General features: G+C 37.2%; 1 protein-coding gene across 23 annotated transcripts in view; it reads left to right on the top strand.

The window, feature by feature from the left end:
* Positions 1-12,620, top strand: part of ZBTB20 (zinc finger and BTB domain containing 20) — a 1,026,540-nt gene that overhangs the window by 696,563 nt on the left and 317,357 nt on the right. The gene's annotated exons all lie outside the window — the stretch shown is intronic.

The raw sequence follows: 12,620 nt of genomic DNA, 5'->3' as shown, positions 1-12,620 counted from the left end.
TCATTCTGTGCCCCTAGCCTAAACTCTTTCTATTTTTTTAAGTTTTAAATTTTATTTCATTTTTTTTTTCATTTATTTTTATTAGTTGTAGGCTAATTACTTCACAATATTGTAGTGGTTTTTGCCATACATTGACATGAATCAGCCATGGATTTACATGTGTTCCCCATCCCAATCCCCCCTCCCGCCTCCCTCCCCATCCCATCCCTCTGGGTCTTCCCAGTACACCAGCCCTGAGCACTTGTCTCATGCATCCAACCTGGGCTGGTGATCTGTTTTACCCTTGATAGTATACTTGTTTCAATGCTATTCTCTCAGAACATCCCACTCTCGCCTTCTCCCACAGAGTCCAAAAGTCTGTTCTGTACATCTGTGTCTCTTTTTCTGTTTTGCATATAGGGTTATCATTACCATCTTTTTAAATTCCATATATATGCATTAGTATACTGTATTGGTCTTTATCTTTCTGGCTTACTTCACTCTGTATAATGGGCTCCAGTTTCATCTATCTCATTAGAACTGATTCAAATGAATTCTTTTTAACAGCTGAGTAATATTCCATTGTGTATATGTACCACAGCTTCCTTATCCATTCGTCTGCTGATGGGCATCTAGGTTGCTTCCATGTCCTGGTAATTATAAACAGTGCTGCGATGAACATCAGGGTGCACGTGTCTCTTTCAGATCTGGTTTCCTTGGTGTGTGTGCCCAGAAGTGGGATTGCTGGGTCATATGGCAGTTCTATTTCCAGCTTTTTTTAAGGAATCTCCACACTATTCTCCATAGTGGCTGTACTAGTTTGCATTCCCACCAACAGTGTAAGAGGGTTTCCTTTTCTTCACACCCTCTCCAGTATTTATTGCTTGTAGACTTTTGGATAGCAGCCATCCTGACTGGCGTGTAATGGTACCTCATTGTGGCTTTGATTTGCATTTCTCTGATAATGAGTGATGTTGAGCATCTTTTCATGTGTTTGTTAGCCATCTGTATGTCTTCTTTGGAGAAATGTCTGTTTAGTTCTTTGGCCCATTTTTTGATTGGGTCATGTATTTTTCTGGAATTGAGCTGGAGGAGTTGCTTGTATATTTTTGAGATTAATCCTTTGTCTGTTGCTTCGTTTGCTATTATTTTCTCCCAATCTGAGGGCTGTCTTTTCACCTTGCTTATAGTTTCCTTTGTTGTGCAAAAGCTTTTAAGTTTCATTAGGTCCCATTTGTTTATTTTTGCTTTTATTTCCAATATTCTGGGATGTGGGTCATAGAGGATCCTGCTGTGGTTTATGTCAGAGAGTGTTTTGCCTATGTTCTCTTCTAGTTTTATAGTTTCTGTCTTACATTTAGATCTTTAATCCATTTTGAGTTTATTTTTGTGTATGGTGTTAGAAAGTGTTCTAGTTTCATTCTTTTACAAGTGGTTAACCAGTTTTCCCAGCACCACTTGCTAAAGAGGTTGTCTTTTTTCCATTGTATATCCTTGCCTCCTTTGTCGAAGATAAGGTGTCCATAGGTATGTGGATTTATCTCTGGGCTTTCTATTCTGTTCTATTGATCTACATTTCTGTCTTTGTGCCAGTACCATACTCTCTTGATGACTGTGGCTTTGTAGTAGAGTCTGAAGTCAGGCAGGTTGATTCCTCCAGTTCCATTCTTCTTTCTCAAGACTGCTTTGGCTATTCGAGGTTTTTTTATTTCCATACAAATTGTGAAATTATTTGTTCTAGTTCTGTGAAAAATACCGTTGGTAGCTTCATAGGGATTGCATTGAATCTATAGATTGCTTTGGGTTGTATAGTCATTTTCACAATATTGATTCTATGAATCCATGAACACGGTATATTTCTCCATCTATTTGTGTCCTCTTTGATTTTTTTATCAGTGTTTTATAGTTTTCTATGTATAGGTCTTTCATTTCTTTAGGTAGATATACTCCTAGTATTTTATTCTTTTTGTTGCGATGGTGAATGGTATTGTTTCCTTAATTTCTCTTTCTGTTTTCTCATTGTTAGTGTATAGGAATGCAAGGGATTTCTGTGTGATAATTTTATATCCTGCAACATTACTGTATTCATTGATTAGCTGTAGTAATTTTCTGGTAGAGTCTTTAGGGTTTTCTCTGTAGAGGATCATGTCGTCTGCAAACAGTGAGAGTTTTACTTCTTCTTTTCCTATCTGGATTCCTTTTATTTCTTTTTCTGCTCTGATTGCTATGGCCAACACTTCCAAAACTATGTTGAATAGTAGTGGTGAGAGTGGCCACCCTTGTCTTGTTCCTGACTTTAAGGGAAATGCTTTCAAATTTTCACCATTGAGGATAATGCTTGCTGTGGGTTTGTCATATATAGCTTTTATTATGTTGAGGCATGTTCCTTCTATTCCTGTTTTCTGGAGAGTATTTATCATAAATGGATATTGAATTTTGTCAAAGTAGCCTAAACTCTTAACAGTTGAAACTACTCCCATATACCAAAGTCTGTCTCAAACACTGCCTTCCTAGAATAACTTTTTCCCAGTGTCCATCATCAAATGATATTTCTCAAGCCACTGAACCTATGGAATTATGTTATCAACCCTTTATGGTAATGATCTTATTTTGCATTGTATTTTAGTTATGTGGTGTTTATTTTCTCACATATTCTAAACATTATGTTTATGGCTTCTTACTCATTTATGTAGTTATTTTCTAGAGCAGAGTCTTTTGCTCATAGCAGGTGCTCCTTAAATATATGTTGAATTAGACTGAGTTTATGGGTCAGTTGTTGTATGTGTTTTAGGATTTGACAGACCCAGAAAGTGCCCCCTAATCAGTGTTTCCCTTACTTTCCAAGCCATAATATCTTGCTTTGGAGACTTTCTCTCTACAAATGGGAATATTCCACTAAATTGCATCCCTTTTGTTCCCTAGCAAGTAAACTATTGACTAGTTAATAGTTAAATTGCTCCACCTTCTAAGATGTACTCATTGTCTCCTAAGAGGGGGCAAGTCTTGAAAAGATAGGCAGAGGTCAAGTTGTTCTCAAGGTAGTAACAAATAGGAAGATGTACCTGAGAGAGGTAGGGTAGTGGAGAGGAGCTTGGGTGATACCACTTTCTCATTGTATGCTTTATTTTCTCATCTAGATGTTATCTCACCTAATGTTATCTAGATGATAACACTTTTCTACCTTACAGAGGTTATGAGTCTAAGTAAATAATAATAAACAGTAAATAATAAATACTAAATAATAAAGTACTTAGAATAATACTTGGTATACTGTAATTGCTACATGTTGGCTATCAAGTATTCATATACATGGCATATATAGTATATATAGCCATATGTATATGAAGCATATATATATATATATACTTGATACGTAATATTAATACATATACATTTAACAATTATTATAGCTGTTATAATTGTTATGTCACCCCATGAACCTGATGTCACATCCCAAAGAAACTTCTGGATAGCCAGAGACCTTCTGGGAATGAAGCATGTAAAAGAAAATAGAACAGGCATTGTCAGACAGATCAATGTGTGACACATAGCACTGTACTCTGCTAAGTCACTTCAGTCATGTCCAACTCTTTGTGATCCCATTACCTATAGCCTGCCAGGCTCCTCTGTCAGTGGGATTTTCCAGGCAAGAGTGCTGGAGTGGGTTGCCATTTCCTTCTCCAGGGGATCTTCCTGACCCAGGGATCAAACCCAGGTCTCTTATGTCTCCTGCATTGCAGACAAGTTCTTTACCACTGGCAATACCTTGAAAGTTTCAACACACAGTACTGCCACCTGTCAATTCTGCATCTTAAGGAATTTACTTAAACTCTCTAAGCCTCAGCTTCTTCATCAGCATAACCAGAATGGCTACTTTTACATTTTCGTTGAGGATTAAGTGAGCTTTTGTTCTCCCTACTGATTTTAAAATTGGATCTCTTTCTTTTGGTGATTCCTATCCTTTTTCTAAACTTCACAGTTGTTTTCTTGACAAATTGGTTTCTAGACTTTTTGTTTTGAAACAAACTGGAAAGAAATGGGTGGCATTGTTCAAAAAGAAAAAACTGATGGCAGCACTGGCTAATAATTTCAAATTATCAATAATTTAATGCAGTAGTGAAATGATAAGTATGCATCAATTAATATGCACCAAGCCTGATAGACAACAAATACTTATCAAACTGTGGCTAAATCCTTAATCTAGAACAAACTTACCAGTCAGACCAGGTTTTTTTTGTTGTTGTTGTTTTTTATGAAGTATGGTCTATCTATGGAAATAATTAACTGTACTAATTCACAGGTCTTATGATTGGTCATTTTTTTAAGCACAAGAATTTAGATTTTTACTGAAAACAGAAAGCCCTTTCTATGCAGTCCTATTAGGAAGGATTTTTTTTGGCGGGGGCAGAGGGGAACAAAGGAAGAAAAACGGTCTTGCAAATATCTACAAACTTCTGGATGTTAGGATCTGAAAGAGAAAGAAGCTTGGAATGTACCTTCTCACATTTAGTCCTGTAGTTGTAGTGCTGTGATGTGGCACTTAATGCTCTAGGGGACCTCGAGCATTACAAATGCAACCAAAAGTCTCATAAAGAAACGATCCTCTTAACAGTATGTGAGCTGGTCTGCAATGGCCTCAGGAAATCCCCCCAGCTATTCACGTCCTTTTTATCCACTACATTCTCTGACTCAAAGGAAAACCTCACTTCACCTCCTTGACCAGAATTGAGCAGGCATTGATTTGGTTACCCGGCGCTTTACTTATTCATTTATTAGTCTTCATCATTTGTATTACACCAGAACAAAAGAATATATCTCTTCTTTGCATTAAGTTAAGTTTAAGGATGTGCACATGTGAGTTTGTGAGAGAGTGCATGTTTGTGTTTTTGTAACTTTGTGGGTAGCTTGCTTTGATTTAATATATCTGCAGTGTAAGCTGGAGTATGTACTCACCGTCCCCTTCATTGTGCAGAGTGATTCTGCTTGACATCTTAGCTGAAGTCCTAAAAATATTTCAGGTAAAGTGAGCTTTTTAAAAGAGAATCATGTTTTTTCATTCACTTCTATAATTAGTCAGGTTAAGTGTCACATGGGAAAAAAAATGTCCTAATCCATAATTTAAAAAAAAAATTAAGAATCACAACTTTCACCTCAGTGAAAATTATGCCTTTATCTATGGGCACTTTATGTGGCTTAATTGCCCCCACGAAAAGCCAATAAGAAGCGAATCCAATTAAAAAGCAGATATTTTGGAAGCAAATGCTATGTATAAACATCTGTACTGGAGTCAATAGGAAATTCATAGAAGTCAGGGTTTATCCTCAACAAGCATATAGTCTAATTAAGGATGTACAACAGAAAAGATGGGGTTATATATAAAAATTAAAGGTTTAAATAACCATTTTAGGTATTTAGATATATTTGTTACATAATTACATTATTTACAGTAAAATATACCAGGTAAATTTCCCTTCCATTGGAAGGACTGATTGATTTGTTACCATATATTTTTATAGCTACTGAATGGCAACAACCCGTGACCACTTCATCTGAACTCGACTCATAGGTTAATTTAAACAAAGGTTAGGCAATCCAAGCAATAATAATTTGCCAATAAATTGGCAAAATATATGTTTCTGTCCTTTAAATGTTGAGCACTCAGTAACTTCACCACAGATTTTTCTTCAGGAATACTTGTTGAAATGATAGACATTTCTTTCTTTCTTTTTTTTTTTTTTTGATAGACATTTCTAAATAGATGTTTGATATTAAATAAGAAATGGGCTTCCAAAAAAAAAAAGAAATGGGCTTCCATGGTGGCTCAGCTGGTAAAGAATCCACCTGCAATGCAGGAGACTCCGGTTCACCTTTGAAGATATTTTCACTCCTCAATACCAGCTTTTGATGCTATGTTTTCTTTTCTTTTTCTGTTTTATAACACTGAATTTGTTCTTAGGGAATATGTTCAGGGTAGAATTGGCCAGAACAGAGCCATGATAAATTTTGCAGCAATGTCTATGATCAGTTGATCATAATCAAACCAAAGATCATGTAGGGACTTAAAGGAAGTAACATCCTTGGTAACCACCTTAGCTCTAACCTGACAAAGAGATTAGTGTAAGTTCAAGAGAAAACCATGGTGGTATATACACCTTAAATGTCTGAAAGTATGCAGACTACCATACACGGTCTTTCCATGTATACCTTTACTCTTCTGTTGAAGTATAAATAATCACATCAATAATGCCAAGCAAATGGGATCTTTAGCTTACAAAGCATTTGGGATATATTATCCCTTTTGCTCGTCAACTTGTGATCTCAACAACTTGTGAGATTATTAAGTCACATATCCACATTTTACGACTGAAAAATCTATGAAGCTTAAAAGGGTAGATGACTTGCTTAAGGACACAGAGCTCTTACAAGGTGCAGCTGCTTCCCCCTATGCACACGATGTGACTAGTTTGGAGGAAGCAGCAACCCAAAAGCAACCCTTTTCCACACCACAACCATCCTGCAAGGCACCAGACACCAAAGAGTTGCCAAAATGTGACACGTAGACTTTAATCATGAGAGGATGGAAGAGCCCTTGGTCCAAAAGGCATACTTGCTATGATTTCATGCAAGAAGGAAAACTGATGGTTAGCTATCTTTTACAACATATATGTGCCCCACCTTTATAGAGCATTGGCCATTACTGTGAATTTTCATTACTAAGAGATTGGATAAAGTCCTGATGATTTTCCGTAAAATTATGATTATGTCTAACCCATTGAGAGAGATTTTTTTTTTTTTTTTTTGGCTCCTTAAGAGCTTGAACTTCAATATCTGAAAAACTCTCAATCTGGATAACCCTTTCCACCTACAGGATTTATGTCTTCTCCATTGAAAAATCTGAGAATATAGTCAGTTGTCTTTGGGCTGGCTTCCTGGAGCTTCTTGCTTAGTTAATATGGTATGGAAATGAAAGCAATCATGGGCCACTTTACTAAAACTGACTGGTGCTGGGAATTTATAAAGAAGTGTGACCCTGAATCTCACAAGCCACAGGCTTTCATTAGCACTACAGTGTTCAAAATTGCCACTACATTTTGCTACTTGATGAACTGAAAGGTGGAGTTTTTGAATCAAAAGTTTCAGCACCTGGTTCTAGAAGTTAAAAATGTCAGTGGGTTCTTCACTCATTATCACATTCTTTAAAAGTCTACAGACTTAAAGGCTTCATTTTGGCTTGGAGAATTAGACCTAACATTTGAGCATCTTGAATATTTTTTTTACTAATATTACTTAGTTAATGTGATTATTAAGGGGGTATCCCCCACACCGTGGTCCCAGGACACTTGCAGTTCAAATAGATATTTCTTCCATAATAATAATGCTGCAGTTGTATCCCTGGGACATGAACCCCTGGAGAGGGGAACAAGAACCTACTCCAGTATTCTTGTCTGAAGAATCCCCTGGGCAGAGGAGCCTGGTGGGCTACAGTCCGTGAGGTCACAGTCAGATGCAACTGAGGGACTAACACTTACATAAAGCTTATAGTGCTTTCATATTCATGATCTGTTTATCCTTTTGCATAGAGAGGGCAATAATAATAATATTGTCATTCCCATTTTGTACTTGATGAGATAAACCAAGAACATGATCTAAGGTCATATAGTGGGCACATGACAGAACCACAATTAAATCCACTCTGATGAACAGGTGATATCACTCATAGTCCAACAGGTTTTTCACTATTTTCCAGACCTCACAGATTTGTCCTATGGTTCTTAACTGGACTTTAGAATTATCTAAAGGACTTCTTGGGCTTCCCTGGTGGCTAAGCTGGTAAAGAATCTGCCTCAGTGCAGGAGACTTGGGTTTGATCCCTGGGTTGGAAAGATCCCCTGGAGAAGGGAACAGCTACTGACTCCAGTATTCTGGCCAAGAGAATTCCATAGACTGTACAGTCCATGAGATCGCAGAGTCGGACACAATTGAGCACGTTTCACTTTCACTTTCAAAGGGCTTCTTAAAACATAGGCACTCATATATTCACAGGCACTCAGATATTCACCTCTGAGTATCTGGTTCACTAGGTCTAGAGTAGGATCCAAGAATTTATTTTTCTAAGTTTCTAGGTAATGCCGATGCTGCCAAGAACCAGTCTTTTAGGAGCACTGTCCTACAGATTGTGCATGTATCTGAGTGGCCATGATATATATAGGCAAGACAGTCCTAAAAAGGAAGTTAGTTTTGCATGATGTTGCCTTATGCTGCTTCTTTTCTCCCTTTCTGACCTCCACAAGGTAAAAGTGAAACAAATGTGGGATGTGAGGCTATCAAGGGAGCACCTCACTGTTTAGAGAAAATTTAGGTCTCCTGGTACTCAAAAATCACACAGCAAAACCCTTCAGTTTGCTTTTAACTAGAACCTACTGTTGAGTGTAGTAGATTAACTTGGTAATGAGTACCAATCCACCAATGAAGAACTGTTTGTTATAAGACTAGACATAGGCAAACGTGATTAGTTGGATCCATAGGCAACTCATTTGTTAACCAAGATATCTATTAAGATAGATAGATTTCTCCATGTGAGCTTAGGAAGTTCTTAGAGGAAATAGGGAGAGATCCATTCTTGACCTATTCTAGTCAATATTTTTCTGAAGACTGGTAAGGAGTCTTGTATCACAAGCTCAGTTTGAACCAACAGGTAATATATCTACTTTTTTTAAAAAAAAAAAAAGCTAAGAAATATTTTAGCTGTGTTTTAAAATGATGTCCAGATAGAGGTAGCTGGTGGTAGGGAGCTCTAGGGAAGAATCCGTTTCCTGACCTTTTCTAGCTTCTGAAGGCCATCTGCACTCCTTGGCTTATGACCCCTTGCACAAATAACTCCAACCTCTTCTTTCTGTCATCACATCTCTTACTATTATCTCTGACCTACCCGTCTCTGTCTTACAGGAACACTGGTAATTACATTTAGCTCACATCCATAAGGCTGCTTTGCTATATAAGGTACCATTTGTAGGTTCTGGGGTAAGAACGTGGATAGCTTTCTCAGGGTCATTATTTGGCCTACCACACTCCTGTTGTGGCATGTCTATCAGACTACAGTTGAAATGTAGATTCCCTTTCTCAGCACCAGAATTTAACAGGCTCTTTAATAAAAAAAAAAAAGATATGTACAAAAGGAGCATGGCCAGGACTAGGAAAGACAAGGGTGTGACAGCCCTCCTGCCCAGTGTGACTGAGAAGGGCAGGGAGCAGGAAGCAGGCAAAACTGGGTTCTGGTACTTATCAGATAAAATAAGCCACTTAGCTTTCCTCTGTGAACTAAAAAAAACAGAGAATCTCCTAAATACTCACCTAGGTCTAAGATCCTGTGGTTTTATAAAACCAATCAGGCTGTTTCTAGATGACATTTTAAATTTAAAACCAAGAGTTTGTTTACTATCCCTAATATTCAGTATAAATATTGTCCACTTTTCTTTTGAATTTAAAAACTCACCTAAATTTAGAATATGTTATCCAAGGACTTCTTACTGAAAAAAAAGTGTTTACTCTATAAAAATCTCTAGTACAAGTGTTTCTCCCTTACTAATTCTTAAATATCCCATCCAATAATACTGCTTTAGTCTAAGCATCAAATCACTAGGATTACACTAATAAGTATACTCCTGTTACATATTGGAAATTTGAGGCACAGAAAATAAATTGCAATTACATATGAAGAACTACAAGTGTTAACAATTGCCTCTAGCTTCTCTGAGATATCATCTGACAACATGGCCAGTTGTGATACCAGACAATACATTAAATACGGCAAGTAAAGACTTCATCCTGAAGATCTCAGTCTCAAGGCATGAGTAGCAAAGTAGAGGAAGTCACTAAACGGCAGCTGTCCATTATTACAGGAATCGAAGAGGTGGGAAAGGGCTTGGGTTTTATTCTTTTTTTTTAATTTGTCTTGTTCTCCGATAAGAACATGGAAGTTGACCACTGATTCTCAAAAGGAAACATAGCTAGTTTGATACAGATCTCTCTACAGTATTAGAGTCATCCCACAAACACCAGTTTCAAATGATGATTTACAGAGGACCACAAAGAATAATTTGGAGGAAGTTTATAGGAAGGAAAGCTTTGAGAGCTGAACCAGAAAAGGTGCTTGAAAGTAAATCAAATTATGGCATACATTGAATTATGGCATTTATTATTATGTGCAGAGTATGCATGGAATTTTGAACTAAAAGCTGAGGAAGCAAAGGTCTAGAAACTCTCATGCATAGTAAATAAATTAACCCTTTATTCTCTTACTTTCTGTGTTCCTTATATTTGGTGATTTGTTCATACAAATGTACACTGAAAAGGACTAAAAAAACTTTCTCTGCAGTGGAAGCATTTAACTATTTGTGCACATGATTAAATGGATGCCTGTAGAAGATTTTTTTTTGGTATCATGTAGACACAACCAGTTTTTCAAAGGCCAAGAATTCTTTGGGTAAAGGAGATGGGTGGTGTCTGTTTATGACTGTCAAACTTTTCAAAGCTTATTGAATTGGGAAGCCTTTTCTGTTTCTTCTATAATTTGAAGATTATTCTAGTAATATGTTTGGTGAAAAAAAAACATTGCTAAATAAGTCAGGATCTAATAACTGGATTAACGACTGTTCTAAAACCTATGAGTTCAGTATACTGTGTCATTTAGGTGTCATTTAGGTCCTAGTCTTACTTTCTACTTTAAATTATTAGTTTTCATTGCTATGTTTTATGCTGGAAGCTACATAGGATAAGGAAATCAGCTTATCATGAGCAGGTCATCAGTTCTTGAAATATCTGCCCATGATAAAAAAAAAAAATGATTGGAATCCTGTCACCAAGGAAATGGTTTAAAAATCTGTTTATTTCAGTGCCAAATGAAAATCTCAGCTTCAACTAGTTATCTGTATTTTGCAAGAACTTTAATTCTTTTGCCCATTCATTCATTACATGGCTACTATATATTAATCATTTAGAAAAAAGAACACCCTAGGTGATTATACAAACCTTAAATATAACTATATGTTTGTGTGTGTTCCTATGCTTTTTTAAAGAGCACATTTGTGACAGGAAGTGAAGAATGGCATAGTCAGGGAAAAATTAAAGAGACACGATGTAATTATCCAAACTGGAATTAAGCCAATTAATAACCCGTGTGCTAACACTACCCTCAAAGTGCTGAAAATGCCGTCAGATATTTAAATGCCCTGGGTGGTCATAGCCAGCAATGTTCACGTCATCTGTTTTCAACACCATCCAGGGACATGGCTGACCCTGGCTTCTGAAGAAGGGCTGCCACCCGAAGCAAGCTGCAGAGGAGGTACAGGTTGTACAATCCAAGCGCAAGATTTACTCAAGAGGTTGTGCATAGATTTTCACTTATTTCCTAATGAAATCAATACACTGGTATTTTATGCATCTGTTCATTTATTCAACACATATATTTACTGAATACCTTCCATGTGCCAGCCCAGCATCATGGCTGAGGATGCAGGCTTTAAAGTCAGATTGCCTGGGTTTCATCTCCAACTCCACACTTGCTAGCTGTGTGCTCTTGAGCAAGTCACCTAACTCTTTTATGCCGCACTTTTCTTTTCTATGAAGTGAGGATTGGTAGTACCTAATTCACAGGGTTGTTGTGGCACTAAAGTTTGATGAAAATAAGTACTTAACAGAGTGCTTATCACAAATCAAGTGCACAGTGATATATTGAATATTATTGTTGTTGTTGTTATTGCTATTAACCAGGAAATATGCCAAAGTCTGCAGACAAGGAGATCAAATACCCCTCAGATAATCCTTTAAGTTTAGATTCCAGAACTTAGGGCCCTAAACTTTACTCTTTTGAATAGAAATCTGTGTATTAGATCCTTGATGTACTATGTGTCTTGAACTTGCATGCTTTGATCATAACACATCTATAGTATTCAGTTTTGTTTATTCACACCCTCATTGTCTGCCTACCTCAATAAAAACTACCATGTAATTAATGACCACAAATTCTATCTGTGTTAACTCATGTCATCCTCAAAATAACTTTATGAGATGGATATCACCACCTTATACAGGTAGGGAAACTGAGCCTCTGAAAGCAGCTGTGACTTTTGCACTATTATAATGGTCCATTTGAGGCTAAAGCTCATTCCCCTTTCACACAGATCACCCAGAACACATTCACTAAGGACTGCACTGTCTTCCCTGGGTACTTGCCTATCAGGTGCTTTGAGACATACCTGCAGGAGGCCCTGCTGGTGTCAAAATCACTGATTCCTCTTCCCCCTAAATCGATTGACGATGGACAGTGTGTTTTAGACATGCCACAGCAGCCATTGTTAAAGAGGTTGGCTTGCAAATAAACTAAGTTACTCTGGCCATGACTTCTCTCAGATTACTTGCCTTCGAGTGGGCTCCTAGGTGCCTGACATTTCTTTCAGTTTTCTTTTTTCACCCTAAGTAGCAATGTTGTTGCTGAAGCATGACTGAGAGTTTTTGCTTTTATGTACACCACCATTCTTGTTTTAGGTCAAGAGATTTAATCTCTCCAATAACATCTGATGGCACTGTTACCTTCATAAGCACCTCTTCCCCCTTAAAAAAATTTTTAACCTTCTATTATCTGC

Source organism: Odocoileus virginianus, chromosome 4 (assembly GCF_023699985.2).
Source record: "Odocoileus virginianus isolate 20LAN1187 ecotype Illinois chromosome 4, Ovbor_1.2, whole genome shotgun sequence".
Taxonomy (NCBI): Eukaryota; Metazoa; Chordata; class Mammalia; order Artiodactyla; family Cervidae; genus Odocoileus; species Odocoileus virginianus.
This window is presented reverse-complemented; position numbering and strand designations above follow the sequence as displayed.